Genomic DNA, 10,116 nt, shown 5'->3' with positions numbered 1-10,116 from the left:
CCCATTGTGTTTCTCAAGGAAAAGCATTTTGTTATGATGGGCTGAGTAAGACTCAGCTCCGCAGGCAGAGCACAGCTGGGTGTCCTGCACATGGCTTGGCTCCCTCTCACTCCGTGTCAGCAGCTCACGGAGGTGGAGTTACAGGTATAAACGAAGTTGATATTTGCCCCCCTTCACTTCAATTCAATCCATAGTGAGGCAGAGAATTGGTGACATCCAACTTGTTTTACCACCTGCTACCATTATCAGCTTGCAGCTGTGGTGGGGCTAACCAGTGCTGCCATCTCCATGTTTATTTAATATCAAAACGTTACCAGACACCTGCTTATTGAGCACATTTATGCCAACGTAGAATGCATGTCCAAAAAAAACCAGGCAGCCTGCACTGCTAGGATATCTCCAGTGTTGCCATCTCTTCTGGTTTTAATCACAAGTCTCATGATAATTGGTGCTTGACTTAATCACCTGACTCTGGGACCTGGGGATTTAACTGAGAATCTTAACTTTCATTTCAAATACCATTGCTAGCCTGGGGCATACAGGGATGCTTTGCACTCAACCTAAAGGCAAGGGAAAAGATGCCAATGCTAAATTGTTTTAAAGTCTTCCAATTAACACAAGCGTAAAGAAAGCCCCAAAGAGTTAACAGTGAAATCATTCAGGTATCCAACAATCATTTAGCCGCTCTGTTAAGAATTTACGAGCATTGCATAAGCTTCCCGTAATACAGTAACCAGATATAAAAATAACTTTATTGCATTAGTCAGTCCCTAATTAACTCGCTTCTGCTCTCTTCCAAGATGCTGCTTCAATGCGCGCATCTTTCTGGATGAGCACAACATGCTGATAAAGATGTAAGCGAGCGTGTCAGCTCACGATCTGGTGTGCTAATTACATGGCAGCTGAGCTACACGTGGCTTTGAACATGGCCCTGGCAGTCACATTAAGTAACGATGGGAAGTAGCCTGTAGGAAAGGTTTGACTGAAGGCATTCATTTCATTGGCCTTCCCTGCCTTTTTAAAATTAGGCAAGCTAAGACACTGGAATGAATGGCCAGAAGGCCATAGGAGGTCTTTTGTTTGCTTCGTGACTGCACTTTGTAGGGATAAAACCTGAATTGTGAATAGCTGCTGGTTGCATCTACACATTCATTAATGCACCTTAGATACTACCCATTTAGGTTAGTACTTGCTTAAGAAAGTACTGACTAAATGCACAGTAATGGGGGTTACTGCACAGTAGCACTGGCACATGGTTTTTTTGTGATGCCGAATAGCACTGCATAGTAGGCTATTAGCATGGTTTTTAGCCGCCACACTACTGTGCAGTATTATCAGGCTAATGCACAGTAAGCGTCTCATGTAGACGCATCCACTGATTGACCAAGAGGATGGGTGACAGGGTTCAAGAATAGGCCAGTATCTGAGAGGAGTAATGGACTGATTTTTGATTGCTCCCCACCCTTTGATCAATCTGGTTGGATGACTTTTCTAGGTGATAATCAAGGAAATCATAGAGGAGTTGGGCTGGAAGGGCCCTCCAGAGGTCATCGAGTCCAACGCCTTGCCTGAAGCAGGATCAGTCCTATTCAAACCACCCCGTACCATCCATACCATTATCTAAATTCTTCCTAAAACTACCATCAACATCCAACACCGCACCTGAACCTGCCACAGGGAAAGCGGGGGGACCACGGAGGCCAACGTGCTGCATATAGAAATAAATACAACTCCCACCAATATTGCTCTCAGGTTCATTGGAAGACACAAGCCTTCTCACCAGGTGCAGTCCCTAGGGAAGTATTCCTGGAGCAATAATGAAATACTTTTTTAGTCCATCAATCACGAGGGAGGATGTACAACAGCAACTATGAAAGTGAAACGATTTTAGATTTGCACGGCTGACACCTGAGACTATTACCAGGTTCATCAGGTGTCTGCGAACCGAGGGAAAAGCCAATGCAGTGTCCATATTTTTTAATGTAAATTAAGGTGACGGGAAGCTGATAAGGATTTTGAGAGAAAAAAACCTCAAACTACGGCTGGGTTTCCAGGAGGGAGAATCTGCAAAGAATTAAAGGTTGGTAGCATCGTTACTGCCAATCAGCTTGTGGTTTAATGGAAAAGAGATTGCAATTGCAAAAGCGAAGCAATTATTTTCCAATGGATCCCAGGGTTGGCGGATGGTTGTAACGTTAATATAACACTTTGATTTTGTGGCAGGGCTGGGTGCGATGCCTTGTGTTGTGCCGGGGTTGACAGTAGTTTTACAAGAAGTTTAGATGATGGTTGTCTGGGCTGGTTTGGACAGGGCTGGTCCTGCCTCAGGAGTAGATGGGACTTGCGGAGGTCCCTTCCAGCCCCACTTCTCAAGGATCTCAAACAGCTTTGAAAAGGAGTCATGGTCAAAAACCCAGTGAACATAATTGCCTATTGCTTTGCTAAAGAGGGCTGGCTGCTCCAAGTTTAAATATGCAACTATGAAGCAGGTGTAGAGAGGTAACACTACGTCTCTAGGATCGTAGGAAAGTAGGGCTGGAAGGGACTTCAGGAGGTCAACGAGACCAGCCTCCAAGACCCCCGCAAGGCATTAGCAAATCCACTTGTGTGCAATTCTGGCGGCCAACATTTCAGAAAGGATGGGGAAGAATCATTAAAAGTCTGGAAACCTGCTTTGTAGTGAGAGGCTCAAGACCCTGAAGCTATTTAGTTTATCCAAGAACAGGTAAGAGATAACTTGCCGGTGCAGTACAAGTATGTGCAAGGGAAGAGATTTCTGATAGCAGAAAGCTGGGTAACCTAGCCAAAAAAAAGGAAGGGGCGGGGGAGCATGACGAGATACAATCACGGGAGCTGAAACAAGACTGGTTCAGATTAGAAACACAGCACAAAGGTTGAACACTGAGGGTAATTACCTGTTGGAATGACTGACCTAGGAGTGAGCCACATTCTTCACCTTCTGGAAGTCTTTAAAATCAGGCCTCCACATCTCCATGAGAGATATGCTGTTACTTAGATAGAAAGCATGGGGTGGTTGCAGAATTAGGTAGCTGAGGTGCTTTCGCTGGTGTTTTGCATTGTCTCTTTATAATGCTTTCTAGTCTTCAGATCTCTGAGCGAGGATCTCTGGCTCAGATCGATGACCTGTCCCTCAGACCAATTACTTCTGCCTCTCAGGTAGCCGAGGAAAGCAAAGGATGGAGCAGGGGCTCACTGATGCAGTTGCACCCTTTACAAAGGCTGGCTGCCCCCTGCATGGCTACAGGAGAGAGGAAGAAAAGACCTGCAACTTTTGAAGACAGATCCAGGACTGGACCCTTCAGTCACTGAGCCATGGCAGAGAGCACCCTCCAAGCAAGGTATTGCCATCGCCACTCCCAGCTGTATGTATAACTATACTGAACATGCATCGTGTGATTTAGATGGACTAAGTCCTCTCAAAGATCATTCCATGATGGTGTCTCAGTAGGGTTTTGCATCCCTTACCTGGCCTGGTTGATTGGAGAATGGCTGAGCTGACAGGAAACAACCTGATATAGCAGTGATGGTCTCGAGGAACCCCCAGAAAACCATCCTTTTTCTAGGAGCTGTTAACTATCTACTTCCCCGGTGCTACGGTGGCAGTGTGTTGTTGGGTGCTTCCGCCTCCCATATTTTTACCAGTGGCATGAGAAAGGGTGTTTTTGTGCTTTGCACTTGTATGGGAGGTCATGAATTGGTGATTCCTTGTGCAAGTATTTGCTGGCTAGCACAGAGCACTGGAGGTGATGGCCGGGTAGCCCCTGTGCTCTTATGTTTGCTGCGTGGACACAGGAACTCGCCATGCTAGACAGCTTCATGCTCAAATGGACCCGTTGGTCCACGTAGGCTCCTTCTAAATGGGATGCACATAGCTATGTTTGTGCAGTGCTGCACTGTGGATAGGGTAGTTAGCATAAAGGCGGGTTAATTAGCATAGGGACAGGCAAAGGGGCACTGCCACTCAGCAGTGCTAATTAGTCCAGTAGACCTGCCATGTGTATGGACCTAGACTGTTTCCACTCTGGACATGGTCCAGTGGCGCGGTGTGTCCCATGGGCCCAGCTCCTGAGGATCTGGACCTCAGGGTTCAGATCTGGGCTCTTTTCCAGCCATCAAAAATACATAACCCCTTTCTAGTCCCATCACATCCCTTCCCCTCCAGGTTATCCCCTGGCCAGTGGCGTCCTTTGTCTCCCCATGAGAAGCTCAGGTCTAGGGCAACCCCATTTTTTCTGCCCCAGTTGTAGGCTGGGTTCGATGGCTGGAGTAAGGATGGGATTCAGGGAAGGTCCAGCAGCTCAGCTCAGTTGTACCACTCAAAATCCCCTTGGCACCTGGTCCACCTGCTCTCCAGGCTTTTCTCTGATTCATGTCCTTATCTGACCCTCTCGGCTTCTCACTCCCTTCAGTAGCCACCAGAGCTTTGCTCCAGTGCCCGGATCAGCTTCCCACGCACAAATTGCTCCCTAACCCTACGTTTCCCTCGGTGGCCTCTTGCCTTGGGAGTGCGTTCCCCCTTCAGCCGCTCTAAGACCAAGACCACGCACCTTCGCTCCTGTCTAAAGGTGGCGGGCGACACAAAATAATGCATCCCCCCCCGTTCTGCATCAGGTCTTTGGAATTCGTTTAATCTCCAGCCCATACAAATCAACCGTCTCTTCCTGTTTGGATCCCAGTTGAAATCCCTTTTGTTTAATTTGGCTTTTAATTGACCTCATCCAATGGATGTTGATGTCTCGGCTAATCTGTGTTTCTCCTTTGCTTATCTGGCGCAGGCCTTTGAAGTCCCAAATATGATAATGTGTCACGTAAGAACGAAGAGCAAATTAGGAGTCTCAGAGCGTTCTCACTGAGCCTTGACTAACCCCGGCGATTTCTACTCTCCCCCAGCCCAGATACTTGCATTGTTATAAAAAGGCCTTGTTGTGCTCTTCTCTCTCCGAAGAAATGCCGAGCTCGTCTGATGAATGAGGAAAGAACTGGCTGAGCTGCAGTTAGGCACAGGACTCACAATGCAGGTACTAGACTTAATGCGCATTAACTAAAGCATGTTAATGCATGTGTAAATGCACCCAGAAGTCCTAAATTCAATCAATCAACTCCTCTCATTTGTTGTTGATTTCCTGGCTCGTGGTGTCCTTTCTGCCCTCCATCGGTAAGAAGTGAATTATTAGCTTCCTGTCACAAGCTGTGTTATAAAGATAAATTTCTCCATGTTTCTAAATGAGCTTGATGGTACAGAGACACAGGGCAACTTTTTGCTGAAAAATATGATTTCAGACTGGGATTTTCCAAGAAGCCCAAGGGAGTTAGGTGCATAGCTGGCATTCGGTGGGGGCGATGGGGAGGGATGGATGCTTAACAGATTTTTAAGGGAACCTAAAAATCTTTAAAAAGATGATCTGAGGGACTAACCCCCCATAAAAACAAACAGGGCTTGGGCTCTTAAGTCACTTAGCGGGCAAGCACAAACACACACAGAGTTTGGGCTCTTAAGTCACTTAAGTGTTGCTATAGCTCTGATGGTCCAGGGACTAGGTGAAAAGCAAGGCTTGTTAGGTAATATCTTTTATTGCACAAGACAAACTTTCAGGCATAAAATGCCCTTCTTCACATCTGGGAAACAAGCAGATACAGCCTAAAGTAGATACAGGGGAACCTGGTGGGTATTTCTGCAGCATTATTGAGGTGTTGCAGCCACAACGGTCCAGGCACGAGGAACCTGGTGATATCTGTTATCAGACCAACTCTCACAATGATAGCACCACAACAATCCTTGCTCTAAGTATTTCTTTGCCTTTGAAACCAGGGTGTCTACATCTCTAAGTCTTTTAATTTTAAAGCTCCCATGGACTCCAGCTGAGTCTTCAGCTTTTTGTGCAATTCTATTTATTACTGTTGTCTTTGCAGATTGTGCAAGAAATAAAATGCATTGCCAATGGCACAGCAGAGGATGCTGCAAATTGTTTGACAGCACTGTCTGCCAGTGAGTCCCTATGTGAATAAATGGCCAGGACGCAGAAGAAAGGCAAGGGTCTTGCTAGAAGTAATATCGTGACATCTCCACTTGTAACTACGTGTAAAGCTCAGATCTAAACATCAAGTAATGTCCAGTATAGGACCTGGGTTTTAAGGCCACTTCTCACAAGGAACAGAAAAGTGCCTAGCAGTAAGGCAACTCCTGCTTCGTTGAGTTCAAGAGCTTGCGATGTCCTCACTTTTGAGTCCAAGAGCTTGCGATTTCCAATTGCCCACTACCAAGCTTGTTTGCTTCTAAAGGGGAGGGCTGCATATTTTAGGCAACTGCATAAAGTAAGTGGTTGGCATGAGAGGCACAGAATCAGACACACGTCTTTAGCAAGAGAGTACAGGGACTAGTTTGCATCCAGCTCTGCCTCATTAGGGATAGATTATTTTAAAGGAAAATATCTATCTATTGAAGTGCTTCTTGCAAAGGTTTTCAATGAAACAGCAGCATAAACTGGTTTCTTAAAAGGTACATCAAAAACATTAAAGAAAATGTTGTACAGAAGTGTTTACTAGCGAGACATTTGCTGTGTGGATACCATGTAGAAGGCAGAGGACATTGTTCACCGAGAATGGCACAAAAGCAATGCGGGTCGTCGTTGCAGAATAATCCAGGGAGTCAGTCACCTCCTCAAGTAAAGATCATCCATACTAGTCTCCTCACTATCCTTCAGTATATTTTTTCAGGCTTGGAAAAGAAAAAAACACATCTGATTAGTGCCGCACGTCATACAGATTACATCTATTTTGTGTTACACCCAATACAATTTGCTTTTGTAGCAAAATCTTTCTTTTTTTTCTTCACAGTACTCATCTTTCATATTCTACAGTATTCAATTACTGTGCTTTGCACTGAGGCAGTCAGGTCATAGAGTCAGAGTCACAGACAACGAGGGTTGAAGGGACCTCGGGAGGTCACATCGAGTCCAACCCCCTGCTCCAAGCAGGACCAGCCCCAACTACATCATCCCAGCCAAGGCTTTGTCTACCTGGGTCTTCAAAACCTCCAAGGATAGAGAGTCCAACACCTCTCTGAGGGGCCTGTTCCAGTGCTTCACCACCTTCCTAATGAGGATGTTTTTCCTAATATCCAACCGAAATTTCCCTTGCTGCAATTTAAGCCCATTGCTCCTTGTCCTGCCATCTGCCCCCACTGAGAACAGCCTAGCTCCATCCTCTTTGCAACCCCTGCAGGGAGGTGAAGGCTGCTATTCAATCCCCCTCGGTCTTCTCTTGTGTAGAGTAAAGAATTAAAGCATTCAGCCTGTTGACGCACATCCGGCTTCTTGTTCACCGTAACCCCCAGGTCCTTGTCTGCAAAGCTGCTTTATATACCCAACCTTATTCTAAGTTAACCTAGTAGAGTTTAGCCATAGGCTTGGGCCCCATGGACTGGCCTGGGCTCCCAGCTCTAGCATCAGACTCCAGATAAGAGACCAGCTGGGGCTTCTCCAGCTTAAAACTAACACCCTTTAGGCCTCTCCATCCTCCAACCAGCCCAAAATGCAAAGCTGGCTTTAAAGCAGGCTGCACCCCAGGCCACACAGAAATAACACCCTCTCTTTATCCATGTACCTTCAGGTCCTTCTGTTGTGCTCAGCACCACAGGCGTGTTGCACCGGAAAAATAAGTCCGTGTCCAGGATAACAGGTCTAAACTGTCGCTAAGCATCGCTCTATTTGTTGTGCAAACCTCCCGGTACAAAAGAGCCAGAGCTTTGGCATCTGCTCAGCCAACAGAGTTGCATCTCTCTTGGGTAGGAGGCCAATATGAACAGTATTGCTGGGAACAGATAAAGCCTCTTTGAAGTGGAGAGAAACTGTTTACAGGATCCGAACCATTTAGAAAGGGCAATGTTTTTTGGACTTGTAAATTAGGGAAGTGCTCTGTGGAGTTTCACGTCTTGCCGCCAGTTGGAGAGGCTGCTAATATGCAGGGAAATGCCAAGAGCAGCTCTCTTATTATCTGGGGGCAGTGGGCGGTTGGGCTGTTAAGGAGGTTTCTGAGTGGAAGGGAATGTATTTCTTAACGGTCGTAGTATCATCGAATCATAAAAAACGAGGGCTGGAAGGGACTGCAGGAGGTCGCATCCAGTCCAACCCCCTGCCCAAAGCAAACCTCATCTGGCAGACAGAGAAGAAGTCCATCATCGGGCAAAAGGCAGGGCCGGGGGGCACCTCTGAGACTAACTCATTCAGAAAGTTATATGTTTCCATAGGTTACAGCCTCCTTCACAGCATCTGATGAAACAGGTTGTAGCCTACAGAAGTGTCTGAATTCTGCACAAGCTAGTCTCAAAGCACCACCCTGCCCTGCCTTCTTGATGGTTATAGTGAGCCTTAAGTTAACCTAAGAGCCAAAGAGTATGTCAGTCTGTAAATGGGGGACACTCTTTCCCAAATTAGGTCTTTTTAAAATGGTTTAGAAAACACGGGGTGGGTCCAGACCACGGCTCATGGGATGCTCATGGAACGAGCGTGTGGAGAAGCTCATCAGGGTATAAACTAGCTGTAACTATAGGGTGACAGTCTTGTCGTGCTGCCGTGCAAGCAGAACCCTGCTGCTCCTCTGCCTAGCTGGTGTTGTCCATTTAAAGCCCATATTCCATGATGTTTCCTCACCACAAGGCCCTGGGCAGATGCACACACGCCCTGGTGCCGCTTATGTTGGTTTTGTACAATGCCATCAATCCCGCCAGGCTCAGGAATGGACAATACGCAGCCCTCGTGGGGCAGCTCATACATTAGGCAGCTGGTAGTGCACCTTGCCACTAGACAGTCCAGGGAACTACCTACTTGGTGGGTGAACTACTTAGTGGGTGCGTCTACACGTGTTTTAATGCACATTACCTTATTTTAATGCGCATTAAAGCATCACTAAAAAAGTGCTATTTAGTTAATGCACATTAAAATAGGCTAATGCACATTAAGCGTCACTTAAAAACCAGGGGAAATTTTACATGTGCTCTGGACATGGAGGGAGCTTTAACTAGAGCAGCTTTGAGAGCTGCTTTAATTAAAGTGCCCCCACGTTTCATGAACCAGCGTCCCCGAGCTTGGAAATAGCCTCAGGGGCACTTGAACTAAAGCTCATTTGACAAGCTTTAGTTCAAACATTTCTGCCATCATTTTTAAGCACCGGGATGCTGATACACAAGACGCAGGAGGTTGCTGCAGCACGGTAATTGCCCCACTCCAGCAGACTCAATTAATCGAGTCTGCTCCAACACGTGGGACTTCCATCATGTTGGAGCATCCTCCACGCTCATGTATAGGTGCCCTATGCTCGTCAGTCAATGTGTATTAGTGCATCGTCCTAGTACCTCATAATGGAGGTATTAGATTTAATGCGCATTAACTACAGCACGTTAATGCATGTGTAGACGCACCCAGTTGGTCCACTAGACAGTCCAGGGACCTACTGAATTGGTCCAGCAACACTCTGACCCTAACATGAAAATAGCTAAATCACTTAAGAGCCCAAGCTCTGTTTGCTCTCATTGAGCAAAGAGCTACCGCAGGATGGAGACAGACAGAAGGACAAAACCTAAACTGGTCTAGTTTACTCCAGAAGAGTTTAGCCCTTAAGGGGGAATTCTCCACCTGAGCAGGCAAAGTAAATCCATTAAAAAAAAAAAAAGGATAGATGACAAACCCATAAACACCACTGCATTAATTATTATGCCAGAGACAATGTTTTGTTTAGTATTGCTTAGCCTTTGACTATTTTGATGGGAATAGTGAGAAAGAAAGAAGTGGCAGCAAATAAGGTATTTGCTCCCCATTAGAACAGCTGGCGAATTTTCCAGTTACTTGGTCTGTTGCTGGAAAATGTAGATCCATTAAAACCTAACCCTTTTTCAGGACTGTGCCGGTTTCAATGAAACGCCTGTCAGGAAAGGTTTCTCTGGCCCAGCATGGAATTTTTGGTCAAAACCAGAAAGCAGAAAACCTACAGCTTAGGGAATGACCTGCCGGGTGGCACGGAAGTGGAAAGGGATCTCAGAGTCCTAGTGGACTCCAAGATGAACATGAGCCGGCAGTGTGACGAAGCCATCAGAAAAGCCAA

At 46.3% G+C, this 10,116-nt stretch overlaps 1 long non-coding RNA gene across 1 annotated transcript; it reads left to right on the top strand.

Annotated features, from left to right (window-relative positions):
* The first annotated feature begins 2,837 nt into the window (after positions 1–2,837).
* LOC109281369 (uncharacterized) lies at positions 2,838–7,310 on the top strand. Its single transcript, XR_002087986.2, has 3 exons — positions 2,838–3,359; positions 4,912–5,039; positions 6,856–7,310. It is a non-coding gene; the product is annotated as an uncharacterized LOC109281369 (long non-coding RNA).
* Positions 7,311–10,116: the final 2,806 nt, after the last annotated feature.

Source organism: Alligator mississippiensis, chromosome 4, assembly GCF_030867095.1.
Source record: "Alligator mississippiensis isolate rAllMis1 chromosome 4, rAllMis1, whole genome shotgun sequence".
Classification (NCBI taxonomy): domain Eukaryota; kingdom Metazoa; phylum Chordata; order Crocodylia; family Alligatoridae; genus Alligator; species Alligator mississippiensis.
The sequence above is the reverse complement of the archived record's forward strand: the minus strand, read 5'-3'. Positions and strand labels throughout refer to the sequence as shown.